Genomic DNA, 23224 nt, shown 5'->3' with positions numbered 1-23224 from the left:
ATTTACCCTGGCCTTGTCCAAGAGGCCTTTGCCAGGGAACTCACTGGTCTTTTCTAAGAGGGAGTGGAAGAGTCAAGGAGGGCCAGCATCACAGCACCAGTCCCTGGCCAGTATGCTCCAAGACCATTCAGCTTCCAGCGTCTCCTGTGGCCTCTGAAGCCCCTGACCAGAGGGCACTGCTGGGTTTTGTGGAGACCTGTCATACATCTATTTCTCCCTTAGTCCAGAGGTCCTTGCTTCTCCCTCCCACCAAGGAGAGATCTGCCTGGCAGTACTCACCAGGGAAATCATCTGCTAGCACCCTGACCCCATGGAATTAAAAACTTGGCCTGCTATGTTAGCAAGAGTGAGTGGAAAGGACCTGCCACGCTGCCTCAAATACCTGCAATCCCAGCTCTCCAAGCTCCACGGAAGGTGTAATCAAGGCATGCAGGAACAGATATGGCCTCATTTTGCACAGGCCACCAATCCCTGAGCCTTAGAACCCAAGCATCCAGGAGCCCAACAGGGGATACCTTTCCCTTTGAGACTGTTCATATCCAAAGCAGGCTGCCAAAGTGCAGGCTCCAACCACAGATAGTGAGTAGGAAATACCTGGGGGTGGTGGATGGCCAGGGAAGAGAAATACCTAGAAATTTATGTCTCTTCCAAGCCTCCATCCAGCCTTATCTCTCAAGAGTGCTCAAGCTGTGCAGGATACCTCTGGACCTGCTCAGGAAGACCTTCAGATCACAGGTCACATCCCAGAGGCATTCTGATGTGCTATGTTTGGATAACCACATAATGATTTAAGAATCCAAAATTTTATGGAAAACTCAGTATTTCCAGTGTCTCTTCAGTTTGGGCAATAATATACCCATTTGGCATCAGTCAACTGGAGTTAAGTAGTGGCTCTACCCCGGGCCACTACTGTTGCCATGCGTCATCCTGCCTTGCTCATTGACATTGCTTAGCAGGAGCACACAAGCATTTCATTTCAGGTCCTGAAGTCAATATGCAGCAGCTTTTTGCCTGCAAGCAGTTCCTTCAGGGTCTTCCCAGATGCACAGCCAGCATCCGCAAGGTCTCATCCTTTGTGGCAGCTCATAGCTGGCCACCTGGGCTGAGTGAGGTGGGAGACATACATGCCCTGCTATTTCTGATCGATCCAGCACAAGTCCAAGAGACAGTATGTGCAGCTTGAATCAAGTTAGCCAACCCTTTCTCAGGCTTCTGTTACCATTTCACTTCTTTCTCTTGCCAACCCTGTTTTCTTCCACTTCCTTTCACAAAGACTGACCTAGTAAATATTTTGTGCTTCAGACCATCTTAGCATAGCACCGACTTCTGAAGATCTTAACTTTTCCAAAGTTTCCAAAAACAGAAAGAGGCAGAGCCAGTCTCCTGACTCTCAGAATAGAGTCTGGCTGGGAAAATTCCTCTTGCACATCATTCCAGACCTACCACCTGTTCCAGCCACCATAGAAAGGAAGACGATTTCCCTTAAAACTGGAGCCTAAAATGAGGATATGGGCAGACGTAGCATATTTGAGAGGCGATCCCAGAGAGCAGGAGAGTGGCTCAGAAAGGAGGAAGAGACAGATAATGACGTGTTGTCACAACTGCTGCTATGACAACCAATTCTGTATGAGAAGTCTCCAATTCACCACCCACAACTACCTACCAGCAGAGCATTTATCCACCTGCTCCTACCCCACGTGGCTAAGGGTCATCCCCCCACTTGAACACTAATCACCTGCCTCTAAACTTTCAACATGGGGTACGCTGGCTCCACAATGTCAGAGAAGGCCCCAGGACAAAATGTGAAAACCCACTCCCTGCATAGAGAAGCTAGCAACAGATCATTATAATGAGGTATAAGATATAGTAGTAAAAGAACTGACAAGATTCAGAAGAAGCACATTAAATATGTTTAAATCAGCCCATGAGGAAAGTTCAGAAAGAGAGCTACACAAAGGCGGCTAGTTCTAAGTAACATTTTGAAGGATGCATAGGAGTTTACGACGTGAGTGAGGCAGAAGGCTCAACACAAAGACAAAACTGTATAGTGTATTTGAGGTGCTGTAAGTATTTTGATATTCTAGTGCACAAAGATCAAGGAGAGGGACCAAAGATAGAGGTTAGACCTGAGAAGCTCTAGTATCTTTAAACTTTAAACTTTTGTCCAAAGGATAATTTTTTATTTTTAGATTTTCATAGAGTAAAATTGACATTTTCTGTTATACAGTTCTGAGAATTTTAACATACATAAAAATTCATATAACAACCACAATTAAGGTACAGAACAGTTTTACAACCTCAAAAAACTCCCTTATAATCATATTCTACCCACATCCCTACCCCTGGAAATCACTAATCTATTCTCCACACATACATTTTTGTCTTTCTGTAAATGTCATAAGAATGGTTACCAATACCAATTAACCTTATGAGACTGACTTCTTTCACTCAACATAAAACTTTTCAAATTTATCCAAGTATATGTCTTTCCCAATAGGCAAGTCTTTTTACTGCTGTGTAGTTTCCATCACAGATACTTAATCCGCTGTTGGAGCATTTATAATTGCTTTGGGCAATTATAAATAGAATTGTTATGAATACTTGCTTACAAGTCTATTATGAACATAACTTTTCATTTCTCTAAGAAAAATACCTAGGAGTTGGGTTGCTGGGTCATATGTTAAGTATACTTGAACTTTTCAAGAATCTGCCAAACTACTGTCCAGAATTGCTGTATCACTTTGCATTCTTACCAACGTTGTACAAGAGTTCCAGGTGCTCTGCACACTCATCAGCACACGGATGTATTTTTTATGTCAGCCATCCTAATATGTAGGTAGGGGCTTGCACAAAGGGTTTGAAGTGAGAAAGTAACACGATCAAATTTGAGAGAAAAGTAATTAAAGGCCAGAAAATGAGTTAAGAGATTGACACAGTAATATAGACAAGAGACCCTGGTGGCCTGGATAGGGTGGTAGCAGTGGAGATGAAGTGAAAGGGACAAGTACTCAAGAGAAGACCCATGGGACTTGGGGTTGAGGAAGGGAGCTGAAAATAACTTTCAGGTTTCTGGTTTATCAGGATCCCAAAGTCCCATAGAGAGAGGAAGCTGTAATTCCACTGTGAGGAGCTGGAGTGAGTTGGTGGGGTGTTGTGCAGCACCCACCTCCCCTGCTGGCTGTGAACCTCATTTAGATGATTGCACCAAACAGCTTGGCTCCACATACTAAGGAAATTTAAGTCTTGCTGTGAGAGGGGAGACATGTCTATCTGCCAGCCTGTGTTTGCAGAATTATAAACCTGCCAACAGCCAGCATTCTGGGAGTGACCTACGCAGGTTGCAAACACAAATGCAGATGTCCCAATAGTGAATCAGACAAGAGACTCAGATGTGCAGCAGCAGGGAAGGAGGCAGAAACCCCAGCACATCTCTACATGTGTGCTGCCTCCTTCCAGAAAGTCTGACTTCCTGAGGAGTTTGAGGAGATTTTTGCTGTTGATCTAGCCAGTTGTTCTTTAACCCTGGGTGAGATGGTTTTAAAGCCCCAAATAAAATAAAATACAAACATGAGGAAACAGAAATGCCAGTGAAAATCTGTCACTTTGTCATGATAGTTGAGGCTTGCATGTAAGATGGGCTTGAATGGGTGGTGCCGAGGTTCTGACTATCAGAGGAAAGGAAAGTTTGGAAAAGCTACTCCACTGTTTCCTCTTGAAACAAGACCCCAGGGTATGCTGTGGCCCGAGATAATGGAGGGGAGCAGAACTGGCCCCCACCATGAGAAAGGATTCTGCAGCGCTCTCCAGAAAGTCCCTTCCTCTCATCTCTGAACATATATTCTTCTCCACAAGCTCCAAACATAACTACTTGCTGCAAAATTTTCTAAGCTCCTTCTTATTCTTGCTTTTATCTAAATGTCACAATAACTCCAGTATTATTACCCTACTTTCTCATTCAAGAATCTGAGGTTCATTGGGGGTAAATTATCTATCCAAGCCCATACATCAGGTCAGTGGTGGAACTGACACCAATAGTCAAGTCTTCAGATTCTATATCCAGAATGATTTCCAGCATACTTCACTATCTTTCCTGTGGAGTTACTTCCACCCGCAAAGCCAACTGGATGCCATGAGGCTGGTCCATCAGTATGGTGAACTTCTGTTGGGTTGGCTGTTCCCACCTCTGCTCTCTAGGCACTGGTTCTTCTGCCTTCTCTTTCCCTGCTTACAGCAGCCTTGTCTGCCCAATGGAATACACACTGCTCAGCCTAGTGTTGACTGAAGCACAGTACACCTGATCCAACATGAACCAATCAGAACTTGGACCAGTCAGTCAGAATCCCAGCCAAGGACATCAAGTATAAGAACTGAGAAGAAACCAACAGGCTCTTTCTGGAAGGCTGCAACATGTGGAAGGCAACACGAGACCTTTAATCACATTTTTTCTACATAGAATGGGAAAAAGAATCCACAAGGACAAAAAAAGTCTCAAGCCAAAGTCTGTGGAGAAGGACATTCTTTGTTGAGAATACATTGAAAACACAATGATTTGTGTTGGGTCAGTTCTTTACAGAACTTATTGCCATGTGAGATTATCTCATTTACTTCTGTATTGTCTGCTTCCTCTGCTGTAGCATCAGCTCCCTAGGAGCAGGGTCCTTGTTTCTCAAAGCTATGGCCTCAGTACCTAGCACTGCGCCTGGTACACTGTCAGTTCTCAAGATATCATCATTGACAGAATCAATAAATGAATAGGCTGGATAGTGACCTTTGTGTCCTCCTACATTCTCTTACAGAGTAGAAAACTGAGGTCTGAGGAGGAGGGTATTGAATAAGGTCCCATAATGCTCTGGCAGCTGACCCAAAACTGGAATGTAGGCCTCTCACCTCTACATCCAGTGTTGGGGGATAAGATACTCACAACAGGAGTAATATCAGTCACTGGGTCTCAGCCAGCCCCTGAGACCCTAAGAGCTTTCCTTGTGCTGGCTCATTTAAGCCTCACACATGTCTGAAAAGATGGCATTAGATAAGAAAAGAGAAGATAAGAAAATAGAAGTCTTGGAAGTATTGCACAATCTTTCCTATGCCTCACATTTGGTACATAGAAATACACTCATCCCATATCTTTTTGTACATAATTTCTACCCTTTTTGCTTTAAAACTGTGCATGTACCAGTGCTTTAGTGCTACTGCCCACTCAGGATCCCCAGTCTATCTGTTGAGACTTTCCCTGCCTGGGCCACCAATTATACTATCTGTCTTACTTGTCAAAACGAATCTGTTCCATGTCCATACCCTTAGATGCCTGTACACTGTGACACCATTTAAAAATGAGCGTGTGCTAAAGTACCAATTCCTAGCAGAGGTAGATGGTGTTTGCATTTAGCACAGGACATACCAAGATCCTGCCACCCGCCCCACCCCCCAGCTCATAGGAATGACTCTCTGCGTAGGAATCCAGCACCATGGTAAACCAGTGGAGGTGACCTTTTAAAATGGAGGCCATTTGGACTCATCTCATAACAAATACTTGCTCTACAAATACAGCTAGTCAGCTTGTTTCCTGGGACACAGAACAGAGCCCACAAGGGAAATCAATAAATGAATGGAGTAGATATAGAGACAAAGCATTAAACATGGGGTCACAACCCCACTCCACCCCTTGCTAGCTTTGCGACTTTGTATGGTTACCATGCTTCTATGAATGCCATTAAGCTTTTAAAAATGAGGACAATAATACTATCTTATTAGAAGTGTCACCTAGCAAAATGCTTGTAATAAAAATAAGCGGGAAATAACCACAATAGATTTTAGATTATGTACAAGCATTGGTTTTGAGCTCTTCCTACAGGCAGACCCGCACTAGGTGTAGAGAGAGACATGGCTGTTGTCCTTTCTGACTTTGCATTTGAAAAGGCAGAGACCAAAGCATCCCCTATGAGTGCTGCTGGACTCCAGGAACGAAAGACCATTCCAGCAAAGGTTAATTGGTTAAATTTATTAACCGCTAGAAGAGGAATTTCCACTTGGCAATTAAGTTTGCAAATATTGTACAACCTTATAGAGTGTATTTCTCCAAATTAATGTGTTCTTTTTCATGTAATAATCAATTAGTGGGTGTTTCAGTTGCCTAATTAGCTCTGCATGTAAATTAATCTCCGCATATTGAAATTGTAAACCCAGCCTTGTAACATCAGCTTGTTTCTGAGATAAATCAAATTACTGTAGCCCAGGAAAAGGTTCTTGGTCTTGAGAGTCACCAAAAGCTAAGTTCCCTTAGCTGCCTGAGCATGGGGGCTTAGGGAGGATTGGGCGCATAATAGCCAGGCTAATTATGTTTACCCATAGAGAGGACTCTGTGTCAGTTCTTATTTCTGCTCTTAGGCAAAGCTGCTTGTTGAGTGATTAAATTCTCTGAGCTATTTAGGTCTCATGCTCAGGGCTCCATACTACTGAGGAACAAAAGATACATTTCCCATTCCCCAAGCAGAAGCGGGACTTGGCAAGTGGAACCCATTCCCTGCTTCATTAAAGATGCTAGGAAGTGAAAGGAAGGTAAATTCTTGACCGGTTCTGACTCCACAACCCATGGGAAACTCCAGCTCCTTCAAAAGGCCTTCTCTAGGCCTAGGCACATTGACCTGTTACCCGCAAAGACCCAGCACAACTCTGAACACAGTAAAAACATGCAGGAGTAAGGGGAGATAGAATCAGAAGTAAAGGAATAAGTGAATGTAAAACACAAATAAATACACAAAGCAAAAAGAAATTAATGAGTAAAAAATGAATACACAAAAACCAAAGAGCCGCATGGTGGAGAGCTACATGCAGGCCTCTGTTGGCTGTAGTACTATTGACCATAGCAAGTTTAGAGTCAACCGAAGTGTCCCTCAAAGGATGAATGATAGAGAAAATGTGTGGTACACTCACAATAGAATATTATTCAGCCTTTAAATGGGAAGCAATTCTGTCCTTTGTGACAATACAGATGGAATTAGAGAACCTTATGCTAAGTGAAATAAGCCAAACCTACAAAGGCAAATACTACATATTCTTAATTATATGCACAATCTACAAAAATTGAACTCACTGTAGCAGAGAGTAAAAAGGTTGGTCCTGGAGGCTGGGCAAGGGAAAGAGAATGATGTAATAGTAGTGAAAAATTATAAAATCTCATCTAGGGAGAAATGAGTCTGAGGTTTATTTTGCTTTCTCCTTTTTTGTTTGTTTGCTCTTCCCTTTGTTTCTTTTTTCAGATCAATTGCACAATACGGTGAATATAGCTAATAATTAAGCACTGTGCATTTAAATTTTACTAAGAGTAAATTTCAAATGTTTGATCACAAAAATGTTAAAAATTTGAGAAGATGAATATGTTAATTAGCTCGATTTAATCATTCTCATGTAATAAAAAAATCATAACACCGCTTTGTACTCCATGAATATATACAACTATAATTTGCCAATTAAAATGAAAGAAAAAAAAGAAAGGGATGCATTTGATCCAAATCAAGAATGATGAGTCCAGCTTCCTAGCTCCTACCTCCCCCTCTATACAAAACACTCTTCTGAAAACTCAGATGTCTGGGACCTGCAGGAGAATGAGACCACATTCTGTTTTATCTAGGAATCACACCCCATCCATAAGGCCCCGAAAGTGTTCTAAGTCATTGAGAAACTAGTTTTCACATTTCTTTATCTGCAGTGGCTGCCTGGGAATGCAAAGTGTTATTGTTACCTGTGTCTAGACTCTGCATTCAGAACCCTGTGACCTTCACCAGCCAACATGTGAGTGGGCAGAACTTCCTCAAGGAACCATAAGTTCTAGAAACAAGCACCAGAGCCTCATGAATGACCCACAGTGACATTTACAAGGGGTTATCAAAATATACAATGAATGTTTAAAGGACCAAATTTTTTACATTAAGACACATCATCATTAATCCCCTCAAAATACTCCCCCTCACTTTGAACACATTTATCTCACTGTTCTTGCCACTTTCCCAAGCATTTCTGGAAATCCTCTTTCATGTCTTTATGAAGTGTGATCAAAAATATGGAGACTGCCCCTGCTGAGTGCCATCCAACAGAAAGGTAGGCTCGTAAAAACATTATCCTATGTCCTCCTCCTCCTTATTTGCCAGATCTGGCACCATGTGACTTCTGGCTCCTCCCCAAAGTCAAAATAACCATGAAATGTAAATGCTTTGGATCAGTTGAGGACACTGAAGCAGCCACAACAGTGCGATTTGGGGCAGGTGACTGAGGGCCGAGACGGTCCACTCAAGACCTAGGGAGAATAAGCCCTCCCTTTCCACCTGCTTTGGAATTTGGTCTCCTGGCTCTGAGCTTCCAAAGCGTGGTGTGCACACTGTCCTGCAGGAGTTAGCACAGTCTGCTATGCAGTTCTGATATGGGAAATGGGAAGGCGTTCCCAGCTCAGGTAGAGGTATTGATGGCAGGATCCAGCCAACCACACACAGCAGCTGCCACACGGGCTATGCAGCCAGACCCAAGGTTTTCTGTAAGAACCACAGACAATGAAAACTGTTTCTGTGACATAACTCTCTGCTCTACTCAAGGACAGAAGGCACAGCCCGGCCTCTTTTCAAGTTGCTAATGAACCTGTTTACCACCTTCCTCCTCTGCCCAACACAAACACACACACACACACACACACACACACACACACACACACACACCCCTACCAAATGTGAACAAGATCTACCTTTCTCAGATTCCCTGTCTTCCCCCTCTCTTTTCTCCCCTTGTTTATAAATCCTGGTTTGTTAGTCACTGACTACTTTCCCTCTCTAGGATGGCTAACCACCCTGTTTGGCTGAGCCTGAGGGATGGTTCTTAGAATGCTAGATTTTCGGTTTTAACACTAGACAGTCTCAAGCCAGCCAGGACAAACTGGTCACCTTATCACTCCCATGTGAGCAAGCTCTGGTAAACTGTCTCAAATCATGACTTGCAACGGCTTACCATGTAACAAAATATTTGTGGGGGCTTCCTTCAGCAGTACATTTACTAGCATTGGAAAGATACAGTGAAGGTCAGCATGGTGCCTACACAAGGAGGACAAGCAAATTCACAAATCACATTTTTCAAATAGGAAAATATAGTAAGTGCTTGGTAAACAGCAGCCACTACTACTGTTACTGTATTTGAGTTGGAAGTGCAATGTCTCTTCCACCTTGAAGAGATCCCTTCCTTTGGTACTTGCCCATAGTTCAGCAGTGCCCCTCAAAGGTTGTCTGTGATGGGCATCATTTCATCTTCTTTTACTTTCCAGTGCATGCCAAGCCAGTGCTGTACACAAGCCCATCAAACTGCATCACTTCAAGTCAACAAAATTCGTGAGGGCCCTACCAAGTTACTAATACTTATAGGGGCCCAGAAAATGATATCCCAAAGGATTTGCCTGACATGCTGAATACTTAGAACTAAAAAAGCAGCCTTAAGTTCTCTCTGATCATCCCTCAGTCCTGTTCCCATCTCTGCATCCTCTTTCCCTCCCTAAGCAAAGCGCAGGGAGTGGCTTTCTCTGAAGTTCCCTCATCAGAGGAAGGCGATTCCTGGAAAAAGGAAGCAATTGTCTAGGATCATCTCCTGGTGATAAAGCAGGGAAGATGAACTCACAGGAAAAGGGACCACAGCTCTGATACTTGGCCCAGAGCAACTTCACCACAATCAGCCATCTATTTGTCAGAGGGCTTTGCTTAGAGACTGCATGTACATAGCAAAACAGATTGTTCACCATGCATGGCTCCCACACTCCCTTGGGCTATACCTCCCACAGAGGACCCCAAGCCCCTATTCTCATGTGTCACCATCCCCTCTACTTCTTCCTGTAGCTCAGAGTGCTACTTAAGCTTCGAACATGTGGCCCATCTTTCAGACTTTGTATAATTTCTGCATGTTTGCACATAAATACATTTGTATGCCTCTTCTCCTATTAACTGGTCTACTGTCTGACTCAGTCATGGAACCCTCAGAGGGCAGAGGAAAGTTCCCTTCACCCCTATACTGTGTAAAGCAGAGATTCTGTACTAGTCTGTAAATAGATCTGCTCTGCTGCATAAGCTTCAGGCTTGGTGTAGGACCAGACAGTGAGTAAATGGACTCCCTGGTGATATATTATGTTTTGTGGCTGGAGACAAGAAGGAGGTTTCTGGTGTGCTGTGAGAGTTTCACGTGGGAAACCTAATACAGGTCCAAAAATCAGACAAGGCTTTTCTTGAGGAAGTCACATTTAAACAAAGACCAAAAGGGTAATAAGAATTAAGTAAGTAATAAAAGGTAAATTGCTCACTTTGAGAGATATAAATGGCCCTGCAATTTGGGTTGTTCCTCAAGTTCTTAAGAGTAATGAACCAGAAAGTCTAGTTATTTAAATGAAGCCAATGGTAAAAAGTTAAAGACTTTCACGTATCATAAATGATTATCCCACATTCAGCTGCTTTGCGAGGATTACTGTATACATGTGCCCTAATTTGAAGGACAGTGATCCATAAAACTCTAGTGTGATCCAAGGACTGGGTTATGTAGGAGTGTTCCTGACTTTGGAAAGGGTTCTCCACTCTTCTTAGCAGCATCTCAAGTATATCAGGACCCCAGGGTTACGTGGGGTAGAAGAAAGAGGTGAGAATAAGGTCAGAGTCTGAGTCCTGATCTTACGTTGTTCTTTACTAAAATATGCCTTTGTTCTGGAGCTTCATTTTCTGTGTGTGTGTATGTGTGTGTGTGTGTGTGTGTGTGTGTGTGTATGTGTGTGTGTGTATATGTGTGTATGTGGTGCTAGCGGTAGAACCCAGAGCAGTATGCACGCCAACCACTGAACCACAACCACAACCCTTCATGTCTTCAAATGGGTACAATAATAATACTTTTCCCTCACCACCAGCTGTCTTGTGGCATTTGTATGAAGAGCAAATGTCCTGGGGAAATGTTGGCTGTCAGCAACCCTTCTTCCCTGCAGAAAGTGATTGGCAAAGCGTGATCAAAAAATAGGGTGAGTGTTTCAAAAACTTTTTAGATGTATTACAGCAAAAAAATATACATTGGCATCAACACACTCAAAATACTTTCCCTCACACAATTCTGGAAGTCTTCTTCCTCATCTTTAATTGTGTTGTCATGGCTGCCTTGAGATCCTCAATCACTTAAAAATGTTTACCTTTCAGGGTCATTTTGACTCCTGGGAAGGGCCAGAAGTCACAGTGCCGGGTCTGGAAGATACGGTGGATGAGGACAGACTGTACTGTTTGTACACCTCTGTCTTTACATTGAACAGCAGTCAGCAGCATTCACCATGTTTTTGATCACACTGTGTAAAGCCAGGAGAGAGGACTTCCAGAAGTGCTTCAGAAAGTGGCAAGAACAATGGGCTAAGTGTGTTCAAAGCAAGGGGATACTCTGAGGGGGATTAACGGCAATGTGTCTTTTACTATAATAATTTTCAAAATCCCAACATTCACTTTATATTTTTATCACACCTCGTACTTCAGAACAGGAGCTGTGCATACCGAGGGCATAGCCAAAAGCAGAAGCAGGGGCTCTGCCTAGTGGTTGAATAGTCATGTGATATTACAAGGTAGAGGGATCATATACACTCCGGATTCAGAAACATCTAACCCTGAACCCAACCCTGCCCTTTCCAGCTGTGGGAACTCTGGCCAGTGGCTGAAATCTACCTCAGTGCTCCCAGTAATGGGATGGGATAAAAATAGCTACTTTTCAAAGTTGAGCAGAGAAAGAAAAACAATGAAAATAAAAGGGCAAACAGAGCATCTGGATAGTACTCTGGATAGCACTGCTAAAACTCTTTAAAATAACCCAAGTTTATTCCAGTCTGAACTCTTACAATAACCCAAGTCCATTCCTGGAGTCTCTACAGGCACTGTTCCTCCTCCTGGAATTCTGTTCCTCTAGCTGTGCATGCCCAGCACTGCTTATCTCCCATTCTCCTCTTAAATGCTATGCCTGGGGGCCCTTCCTGGCCACTCCACTTGGACAGGGTTTCCTCTGCAAATCTTCATCAGAAAACTCCACTGGATACCCGTGTTAGTACTTCATCCTTACAGAAAGACACAACACTAAGCAGCTTGCAAACACTCATTATCTTAAGTTGCTGTGAGGACCAGGATCTGGCTTCTGCTTCCCTGAGTCCTCTATCTCCCCTGGGTCTCCTGGCTCAGAGTCTCACACAGGCTGGAATCAAATGCTGGCTGAGGCTGTGATCATCTCGAAGTTCAGATGGGAGGGAATCCACTCCCAGCTCACTTACCGGTGTTAGTGGGTTTCACTGGGGTCCTCACTGGCTGTCGGCTGCAGACATCAGTTGCTTGCCCCGTAGGCCTCTCACAGGGCTGCAGCCGGCACCCATCAGATTGAGGAGAGAGAGAGAGAGATGACAAACAAGGCAAAAGACAGACTTTCGTCATCTAGGAAGTAGCATCTCATCACTTTTGACAGCTTCTGTTCCCTAAAAGTATGCCGGCAGCCCCCACTCACACGGAGGGACAAAAGACTCCAAAAGAACCTGCACAGCTGGAGGCAAAACACCTAGGGCCACGGGACCTCTGGGACTTCCTGTAAGAATAATGTTCCTTATACTTTTCTAAGTTCACTGTTTCCTACTTCTTTCTCTTGCTGCTTTACAGTCTGACACTTTCTGTAAGACTGTAAGCCCCACAAGGGCAGGGACTGCATGCAAGGCCAATGCTAGGAGCTTACTCAATGAACAATGAAGGCATTCAGAAAGGATGGCTGCCTGGCCCCAGCCGCTGTGCTGCAGGCCCGTGGAGAGCAGGCTGCTCTTCCTGTTGCTGCACACAGACAGAGGCAGCAGGCAGCATCTTCACTCTCATTTTTTTAAACCTCACAAGGGACCATGACTCTTGCCTTGTAAAATAACTGAGAAATTTCCCAATTCCTGCAGAAGATTTCTTTTGCCTTCTGGGTCCCTGTCATCATTTCTGAGACTGTGCCAACTCATCCCTCTGTGTTGGGAGGGAGAAGGGCTGGCAGGGGAGGCCCAGACAGACAGTGGAAGGAGAAAAGTTCTACAGGGCACAGGGATCCTGGGGAAGGTTTTGACGAGCCGGCCGGCCAGGGGCCTGAGAGCTGACTGTCTGCTGCCCGCTGCCCTGTTTGACGAATTGTTTGCCAAAGAACCTGGCCAGCGGGAGCTTTGACCTTGGAGGGAGAGCAATCTGTCTTCATGGAGACACACTGTCATAAGCACATGTCTCAATTTCGCTTGGGAAGGCGCTGAGGCTGCGCAAGACAAGAGCCTTGGACATGGCTAAGGAGGAAAAATGTGTGGCCCATCCGGGGCCATGGAAGCATCTAAAATTAACCCAGAGTGACCCTGGAGGGCAGACTGGAGAACTGTGTGCTTCGTTCAGTGGCAGTGAGTCCTCAGCAAGGCCAGCAGCATGGTCACTCCTTCCTTGGGGAGCCAAAGTGCCCCTCACCTCCCATATTCCAAGATCAGGCTCTTCATTTGTCACTGAGGACAAAGGGCACCAAGCTCTTCATTTGTCACTGAGGACAAGGTGAGGAGGGAATCTTTGGAGGCAGTGCCTGCGCCAGTAGGTCCCTCACAGAAAAAAAACACTGACCTCTGCTCCATCCTGAAGGTCAAAGAGGTGACATCCTAGGGGACAGGGCAAATGATAAATCTGCCACCTCCACAGTCATCTCTCCAAGGATCTGACTAAGCCGCTCCCCTCTATCCATGGTGACAGCTTGGGGGAGATTTATCTGCAGGATCTGGGGCTGCTACCGAAGCTGCCAACTCATGAATCTGGAGGAAAGGCAGCGACGGAAGCCTGAGGTGTGCTTATTAAAGCAGAGACAGGGACAGGAAGAAGAGTTTGGAGCTCCTGCAGGGCCCTGGTTTTGAGTGACACAGGAACTGGGCAGTATGGGATGGTTGGGCCTGGCTATTTTGGGATGAATGGGACAAATAGATCATGTTCATGGGGAGAAAATAAAAGCCAGAGGTGCTCTGAGAAGCTGATCATAGGCAACTGAGAAAGAGCTGTTCGCCGGGGAGGCGAGGAGCCTTTGTGGGGTGGTTGGAAGCTCACAGCCCAAAGCAAAGCACAGGCCTGGGCTGCTGTCAGATGATGTGACATCCATGCCAGGCCCACAGGGGCACTGGGGGAGGAGCTGTGGAATGGGCCTCCTGCAGAGAGAGTCGGTCTCCACGCTGACAAGGTGGGGCCACAGCCAGTCTGCTCCAAGACAGAGGCCTGCACAAGGTGACCTCCCAGGAGATTCTTCCAGGAGAACAGCGATTTATCTCCCAATATTTCTGTGAATGTTGCCTTTCCTTGTCTTCTCTCTATGTGTTTGATTGCTTTCCCAAAGCCATTTTTACACCACCAAATGTCAGGGAGCCAATGAACCAGTCTTGAGTTTTCATCCAATTTTGTTTTTAAGAGATGAGGTCTAACTATGGTGCCCTGTCTGGCTCAAATGATCCTCCTCCCCCAGCTCCTCAGCTAGAACTACAAGCCAACACCACCACCCCTGCTTAGTCCTGAGTTTTCAAAAGGGTAATGTTTATGTATTTATTGTCATTTTATGTTCATAATCCAGAAGAGGAGGCAGGCATAGCAGCCTGCAAGCCTGGACTCCATGCAAACCAACTGCTCATCTCTGGCCCCAGCCAAAGACATGAGGGACTAAGCCAGCTTCATAAAGGCATCCTGCAGCCCCAAGGATACAGTGAAGTCTGAGGAGGAGAGAATCCCATCACTAATCTGGGTTTGTTAGGGGAAGCGAAGGAGACTTGAAAAGAACATTCCAAAACTCAGTGTGACTGGCACACACACAATGACCAAGTATTAGCCAATAGTTTTACCCAATAGCGAAGAATTGCCAGGTTTTACCAGTGTCACCATTAGAATCAAGGCTTGTATGAGTGCATGTACCCTTTCCACACCACAACCCTCTCAGCTTAATTCTTCCCCACCCCAGGGTGGCACTGACCCACTCACTCTACTGCAACCTGGAAAGTAATCTTTATCCTTTTGGGTAGGGGTGTTAATATCTGCTAGAAAGGTTTAAGATTAGAGTCATGGAAAATACATGATCTACTAGCTATTAATATTTCAAAAGAAACAATACTAAGAAGACATAAGAAACAATGTTATGTGAATTCAACTTATGGTAAAACCCACCAAGTTCTTCTGCCTTCTTTGGGTATATAGGATAACCTGTTTTTGCTTTTTGTAAGGTGGCATATAACGCAAATGTTCAAAGAATTGAAAAAGAAACATAAAATACAGTGACACTTAAGTTTCATCACTAGACAGTTGCTAGTGTGTGTGCTTAAGAGGCCAGGTTCTCTGGTAGTCCAGCAGCAGTCATCCCTCTGAATTTTTATGTCATGTTTCCAACTTTGAAATGTAAGCACCTCATGTGGGTATTTTTAATCACCTGGAGGTGTTTGTGCATCATAAAGAAATAAAACATATCTGAGTGTCAGCATCAGCCCATTGGCAAATCTGCTATACTTGATTTGAGGTCCTGGAGTTTCCGAGTGATTGATGGTAATTGCAGTTTTCTAGTTGCTTAGATTTTGAGGGCTTTTTTTTTTTTTTAACATTAAGTGGTCAACAGAGAAATGACAGAGAGGAGAGAGGGAAAGGCTGAAAAGAAGCAAGTCCCTTCTCCTTATCAAAGTGCTTAGGTGTCATTCGGAACGTGAAGGCTCAGTGACAGGTAGATTGAGAGAGAGGAGCAGGAAGAAAAATGAAGATTGGTCAGGCTGGACGGAGCCTGCGTGTCCTCCTGACATCCCCCAGAGACCCTGTGAGAAATGACAGCTGTTTATTTGGCACAGGTCGCTCTTCCACCAGCTAGCCATGTGAAGTCACGACCTGCTGGAAGAAGGGTCCTCAGGTCACTCTAATCTATGTACTACACACCGATCAATAACACAGGAGTTACGCCCCTACCCATAAACATGTAACTCAATCAGCACTGTGAAGGTGGGGGTAGAATGTGCCCCCTGAAAACCTGCTGTGAACAGCAGAAAATGTGGGTGATTTCATTATCCGAGATTGCTTTGTCATATTTCTGCTGAACTGAAGGATAACTGAAATGAACATTAATAATTCAGCACCACGGCCAGGACTACAGAAGCTTCTGGCCCTGCCACTCTTGCTCCCAGCCTTGAGCTCCTCCTGGATTTGGGGGTGTGGAAACACCTGGACCCTGGTGGCCAGGAGGCACCCCAGAGGCAGCTGTGCCAGCTCCAAAGTGACTTGGATCTGAAGGGTTTCCTGACCCTCAGAGGAGGTCTGGTCCTTATGGAGTGAGACAGGTGTCCAGACCCAGCCACGGCTGAGCTTCTTAACAGTCCCTAGAAATGCAGGCAACAGGGTTCCCTCGCAGGACCATCTTTGGCCATAAATTGACTCAAGAAACAGGTTGGATGAATCTTAGAAACAGAACTTTTGTTGTCCTAATCTTTTTTCCACTTCCCTGTCATTTTCATCCAATTTCTCCTTTTTCTTCTCTCTCCTTTCCCTCTATGATTTTCTTGCTTTGTTCCATTTATTGTCTCTTTATGAAATAGAACTCTATCATGGTAAAGCAGATGAGCACTTAGAGGCTTCTGGTTCCAAGGTTAGCAAACCCAAATATTTTGGGGGGCCCAAGCACATGGAGCATGGGCAGTAAATTCAATGCTAACAAGAGGTGCACCCGGACAGTGTGTGTGCTCTTTAAATTTATAATTTAAAATTTTAATGCTGTCCAAACAAAACCACCTGATGTGACCTCTGGACCCCCCGGACTGAAACTCGCTCTAAGCTGGCCCCATCCGTACAGAGGATGAAATCGAGGATCAAAGAAAGGGAAGTGATTGGCCCAGGACAAGGCAGGAGGTTGAGACTTTCAGAATACCTGAGCTTGCTTCCTCTACACTCTTCTGTGTGCGTTTGTCACTCACTTGTTTACTTAACTACTCATTTAGCCCCAACCTGCTTCCAGCTCCAGGTACCAAGGCTCTACATCTCCTGAACACTTGGTCTGTCTCTGAGAGGTCACACGGTGCTATTTATACTTAGTGTGACAAGAGCAGGGAGAGAGTCACAAGCTGTCTGCCTGGGGACCCATAGGCACAGAGACTTTCATCAGACCTCCGTCCAGGGCTTTTTCAGGGCACCCTTCCTGCTGACCTTGACCTGTCACCTTGAAAGCCCCGGTTCTTATGCACTGGACTGTGTGATGAGCCCAAGTACATGTCACCATCAGAATGTCTACCTGTTAGCCCACGCTGAGACAGGCCTGAGGAAGACCTTGGCATTCTGGTTAGAAATGCTACCTCATGCCTCCTAGCACAGACAGGGCTAGATAAATCACCCAGCTTGCCCACTGCCCTGGGCCCAGGCCTCTGCCACCTACAGGACCACAGCTGGGATGGAATCTCATGGCAGCCTCGGCATAGCAGAAGCCTGAGCCCTGGCTAGAAGGGCCACTGGCCAGCACTCAGTGCCTCTGGCCACCAGATCTCTATGTTCCAGGGGACCCTGTTTGTCACTTGTGACTGCAGGTACCTAACACATTCATTCAACAAAGAATGTGCCCGAGTGCTTCCTGTGTTCTGAGCCTGGAAATGGATTCAACCCAGACTCTGCCTCCAGCACCCACTGTCCTGCAGGGACACAGCAGTGATTGCTACACTTTCTGGTGACCAGAATGAGAAGAACAAGGCCTGGGATTTTGTTTTTCATTTCCTTATTTCTCCAACTACTACTCCTCCTCTCCTCTTCTTCCTTCTTCTTCTTCTTCCTCCTCTTCTCCTCTTCTTCCTTCTTCTTCTTCTTCCTTCTCCTCCTCCTCTTCTTCATCTTCTTCTTTTTCTTCTTTTCCTTCTCCTTCTGCTCCTTCTCCTTCTGCTCCTTCTCCTTCTCCTTCTGCTCCTTCTCCTCCTCCTCTTCTTCCTCCTCCTCCTCCTTCTCCTCCTTCTCCTTCTTCTTGTTCTCCTTCTCCTCCTCCTCATCTTCCTCCTCCTCCTGCTCCTTCTTCTTTTTCTTCTTCTCAAGGCTTTGACAAATTCTGCCCTCAATTTTACATTCTAAATTCACTTTGAAATGTCAGATGATCTCCTAATGCTCTTCAAAGTCTCATTCCTTTAGTTCTTACTACAACCCCTTGAGGAATATTAAGCTGCTTTTTTAGCCTCAACTCACATATGAGGAAACTGAGGTCCCCAAAGGAGAAATGATCCTCTCCAGTCCCAGCGGTGGGAGGAGAGCTGGGAAGAAGTCTCAGTTTCTCCTGACATATGTGAAGAAGAAAGGCAGGGTGCTACAGAAAGGGACAGCAATCTGGGACACAGGCACTTCCTCACTTCTGTGGGAAAGCCTCACCCCTGACACAAAGATACAAGTCCAGAGACAGAACCTGTGTTCTGCCATCAGAGCTTTGGGGACAGTCAGGTGTTTTAGGAAAGAATTAGTGCAAGCCATAATAATCCCTATCACTCAACTCAATACTTAGTATTTACTAAGTACTCACTAGGTGCAGAGTCCTAAGAGATTTACATTTCCTCTTTGTAATAATCATGTCCAACTGGGTATGATCTTAATCCCAGTTTGCAATGAGGGAACAGAGATGCCTAGAGGTTATCTCACACCACTAGGAAGGAATGACACATGACCGAAACAGGGGACATGGCTCCAAAGACAACGCTTTGAACCACTTTAGTGGGCAGTTTGGCTATAGCATGCTGTCCCATTTTGAAGGATTATTCACTTACAAGGAAAAGAGAGGCCCAGATTGGTAGTTGCCAAACAAAGAGGCAGAAAGCCATTCGTGTGGCTGTCAGCATGAAACCCAGGGAGGGTGAAGTGCTTTTGCCTCTGCAGAACAGGATGGCACAACCCTTGAGAAGGACCAGGCTGCCTTCAGAGGAACACAGTTGAGAAACAGAAACCCACACAGCAGAACAAAGTAGTGTTCTTTTGAAAAACCTCAAAAACAAACACTAGCCCTTTCCCTATTGATATTCCATGTCCTGTATGGCCTGACCTGCTGGCCACCATGGGCATAGATGCATTTCTCTAATAAAGAGGCCATGGCCTGTGATTGTAGATGGTCCCCAAAACAGGTATCTCATGAAAACAATGTCAGTTGTACAAGTTATCTATTGCTGCACAACAAATCACTGCAAGTTTGGTGGCTTGACACAGCCTACATTATCTCATAGCTCCTGGGGGGCAGGCATCGGGGTGCAGTTTATGCAGCCCAGCCCCGCCAATGCCCCAGCATCTCCCAGAAGGCAGTCTTAACTGAAAGCAACGTGGCTGGTGGTGGTTGCAGGCAAGTGGACAGAGAGCCTCAGCCTCCCACTGGCTGCTCTCAGAAGGCAGGTCTCAGCTCCTCTACATGCAGGTTTCTCCAATATCAGCCCCTGCCTTGCCCAAGCTAGGAAAGCAATACAAAGAGTACCATAGTAGCAATGCAGAAATTACAGGAATCTTTCATAATCTAATCCCAGAACTGACATTGCCTTAACATTGAGATATTCTGTTCCTTGAGACAAGTGACTCAGGGAACAGAATTGCACAAGGCTGTGAATACCAGGAAGCAGGAATCAGAGGGAGCCATCTTAAGAGCTACTTATCAAATAAGTCATTACTATATTAGTACAACTTTGTCTACCAGCTCCTCACAGCAAAGTGGTTAGGTGACTGCAGGGAAATTTTTGACAAAAAGAGGAAGGGGAGAAAATTTTGGAATCTGGGTTCTGCCTTAGCAGGGTGAGCCTGGTGAGCAAGCTTTAAAACCACCAATAACACAAATGTGGGATTCCCTGAGCCTCACATCCATTTGTAAACAGACGGAGACAGAGAATCAGGCTGTCTGTGTGGGTCTCCTCCATTTGTCCCTGTGCTGTGGCTTTGGCCCTAAGCTGAGAACTGAACTGACCATGGTGGTATGATAGTCATCATGCCGGTACTATCTGAGGCACCAAAGCCTCCTCCTGCTCAATGGCCTACCAGACACCCAACCCTAGCTTCCTGTGTTTATTGCCTCCAAAGCCTGCACCACAAATACCGAGCTGTCCCTGGTCTGCTATGAAATCCCACGCCAAGCACTGTGGGGTATCCTAGTCACTTATATTCTGGACACTGCTGTTCTCTGCACTTTCAAAGCCACAGAGTTCTCCCAGGAGAGGTTACATAAAAGAACGTTTACTTTATTAAAAGACCTTTGACAGAGGCACATCATTAGCCAAGATTGGCATAACAAAGGCTTAATAAAGACGGTGATGAGATGATATTAACTCATTTGGTTCATGTTTGAGAACCTGATACATTGTAGATGTAGGGCTTTTTTTCAGGCTCAGTGATGGATCAAATCTGTTTGCACTAGAAATTGGCTAATGTGCTGATGCCTTAGAAATCTTGCATGGAAGCCAAGAAGACACTGAACCTGTCTAAATGCATAAACCACCACCTCAGCCCCAAAGCTCACCACCACCCAAGCCAGACCCTTCAGAGGCTGAGACATGTTGCACACGGAGCCAGGAGTCTGTTTGATTCCCCTTACATAGCAACTTAAACATTCTCATCCGTTTATTTTAAGCAAATTATTCAGCCTAGTTGACAAGCATGAAAAAAACATGACCTACCCTGGGCTTTTCAAAAGAAATTTTCTCCCAAATATGATTCATTGTGCTCTGATCTCTCACTGTATTTTTATCAAGTGCTCCATGCCAGCTCTAAAAAGGGCACTGTCAACTCTGCTGGTTGTGGCTGTTTTCTTTGACTCTGTTGTCACATGAATCCCTTATCAGTTGGTAACCAAAAAATCTATCTCTCAGGAGATCTAGGAGATGCCAAAAGGGAGCTCTAGAAGTCTGGAGACAGATTATAAAGATAATCAATGACCCACATGTATCAAGTCCCTATATTACGCCAGCTCCCTTTTATGCAAAGTTGGTGCCAACTGTAAAAAGTCATAGATGGTTCCCTGATTTCATGGAGATTACATCCCGGGAGATAAAGCCTAGAAACAAGTAAAGAATCGGATGAATAAAATATTTTTGGACATTGATCAGTACCATGAAGAAAATAGAACAGAGTGATGTAACGAACAGTCTCCACAGGGGGAGCACCATTTGAGCAGAGCAAGTGAAGAAGTATAAGCCCAACAAAACTCTAAGTGAAGAACATTCCAGAAAAAAGGAACAGCAACTCTGGGTCTCACATACTGTGGATGCCGCTAATCCAGCAGAGTCAAGTTCCTGCCATCATGGATTGTATGACATGAAGAGTGGCTCTTGCCATGGCCAGAGAGGAATGAAGAGACCGAGGAGGGAACATCTTTGGATGTACGCTGTCTTCTCTGCCGGGAGCAGCAAGGGCATTGGCAGCCAATAATATCTGTTTCCTTTCTTTTTCTCTTCTTTTCTTTCTTCCTTTTTCAAGACAGGGTCTCACTATGTAGTTTAGACTGTCCTTGAACTCACTATGTAGCCCCGGATGGCCTCAAACTCATTGCAACCCTCCTATCTCAACCTCCAAAGTGCTGGGATTACAGGTGTGTGCCACATACCCAGCTGTTTTCTTCATTAATACATCTTCAGAATCTAGCTCAGAGCATGACACAAGGTAGGTACAAAATATAGTTCACTGAATTTTTAAATGAATGGTAAATGGGAGGAAAAGGGTTTAGGAGAAATAAACCAGCCAGCCAAGGGTCATAGATAAATTATCCTTAGTATGCAGGCAAACTGCATGTGGTATTCCTTACTTCTTGATAATTGTTATTATAAACTATCATCAAGCACCTACTATGCTCAATGCATCTACTGAGCATTCTTTTTTTTCTTTTTGGACAGGGTCTCGCTTTATAGTCCAGGCTGGCCTTGAACTCACTATGTAGCCTAGGCTGGCCCTGAACTCATGGCAATCCTCCTGCTTCAGCCTCCCAAGTGCTGGGATTACAGACATGTACCATCATGCCCAGTCTACTGAGCATTCTAGTAGATGATTTATATAAGCATCCCCTCTTTTAATCCTCCCAAAACTCTTTCAAGGAGGCATTATTTCCCTGTTACACATGAAGACACTGAACTACTCTGATCCACCACACTAGTCTCTCTCACTTGTAATGGATGTGGGAAATGGTGGAGAATAGAAGTTGCACATTTCATGTCAACACTTTATTCTATCTAGACCTCAATTCCATCACCCTAGAGCAAAGCCCTGGGAGAAACTGCTTTTAGTGTCCTCACAAGGTTCATAGTCCTAATTCCGTGGTGCTAAAACTGTCCGGTTTTCTTGTACTTCATTTATTGGCATCTATGTTGTACCAGGCACTGTACTAGACCAGTAAATCAAACAGATAAAAGAGTCTAGAAGAACACCGGCCTATTCCACCCCAGAAGTAATCTTCAGCACATGGAAAAAGAGGAGTAGAAAGGTGGGCAAAATGATTATTCACGTGTGTTTTCTGTTCCCCCTCCACTTCCAGGGCCCATATCCAAAACATGTGGGCATTCTTTCCATCAGCCAAACATGGCAGGGAGGCAGGTAAGAAATGGAAGTGAGGAGCACTAACCACAAATAAAAGAAACAAAAGGAGTTAGCTCATGCCAGAGGCGGCCACCTTATCCATAAAGGGTAAGATGCTATGAGGACTAATCTCTGGGGCCAAACCTAGTGGCCAGACACAACAGCTGGCTTTCAGGACAATTCGGGCACCACACAACTTCCTGCCATGTGCATAACATCAGCATGAGCTTCCTTTGTCTCTTCGTCCACCCACTTCCAACCCAACCCCCCTCCCAAGCCAGCCAGCCACCTTCCGTCTCCCAACAGTGTCGTCTCTCTGCTGCTACTAGATTTCTCTCCCATCTGCTTTTTAGATTGCAGTGGTGAAAAAGGAGGGCCTCGTCCTCTACAGAGCAGCAGCAGAGGAGTGTTGGCTACCTGAAAAAAATAGCACTTTTGGAGAGGTGGAGGACGCAGGGTTGGAACAAAATGGTCAGCACTTTCTGTTCAGGCAGCTCTAACTCTTGGGTAAGCAAAGCATTCTTCATGGTGGCCAGGTAAAGTATGTTGCTTTCTACTGAGCCAAAGGCACAGTGCATATCCTGCTTGTACTAGGACTTAGACCTATCTCTGGGAAGAAATGCTGCCATTCACCAGCTTCTCCCATTAGTGTTCCAGCTCTCTCC

At 45.0% G+C, this 23224-nt stretch overlaps 1 long non-coding RNA gene across 2 annotated transcripts in view; it reads right to left on the bottom strand.

Moving 5' to 3' along the window:
- The window catches only part of LOC102011575, a 53186-nt gene that overhangs the window by 17229 nt on the left and 12733 nt on the right, over positions 1–23224 (bottom strand). Inside the window, exons 5-6 of one of the 2 annotated variants that reach the window (XR_261564.2) lie at positions 12296–12377; positions 10900–10981 (exon numbers count right to left, since the gene is read on the bottom strand). This is a non-coding gene — a long non-coding RNA (uncharacterized LOC102011575). Of the gene's footprint in view, positions 1–10899; positions 10982–12295; positions 12378–23224 lie in introns of those variants that run through there. The other variant, XR_001234705.1, reaches the window with a different exon arrangement.

The sequence above is a fragment of the Chinchilla lanigera genome, unplaced genomic scaffold (genome assembly GCF_000276665.1).
Source record: "Chinchilla lanigera isolate Chin_1 unplaced genomic scaffold, ChiLan1.0 scaffold00032, whole genome shotgun sequence".
NCBI lineage: Eukaryota > Metazoa > Chordata > Mammalia > Rodentia > Chinchillidae > Chinchilla > Chinchilla lanigera.
The sequence above is the reverse complement of the archived record's forward strand: the minus strand, read 5'-3'. Positions and strand labels throughout refer to the sequence as shown.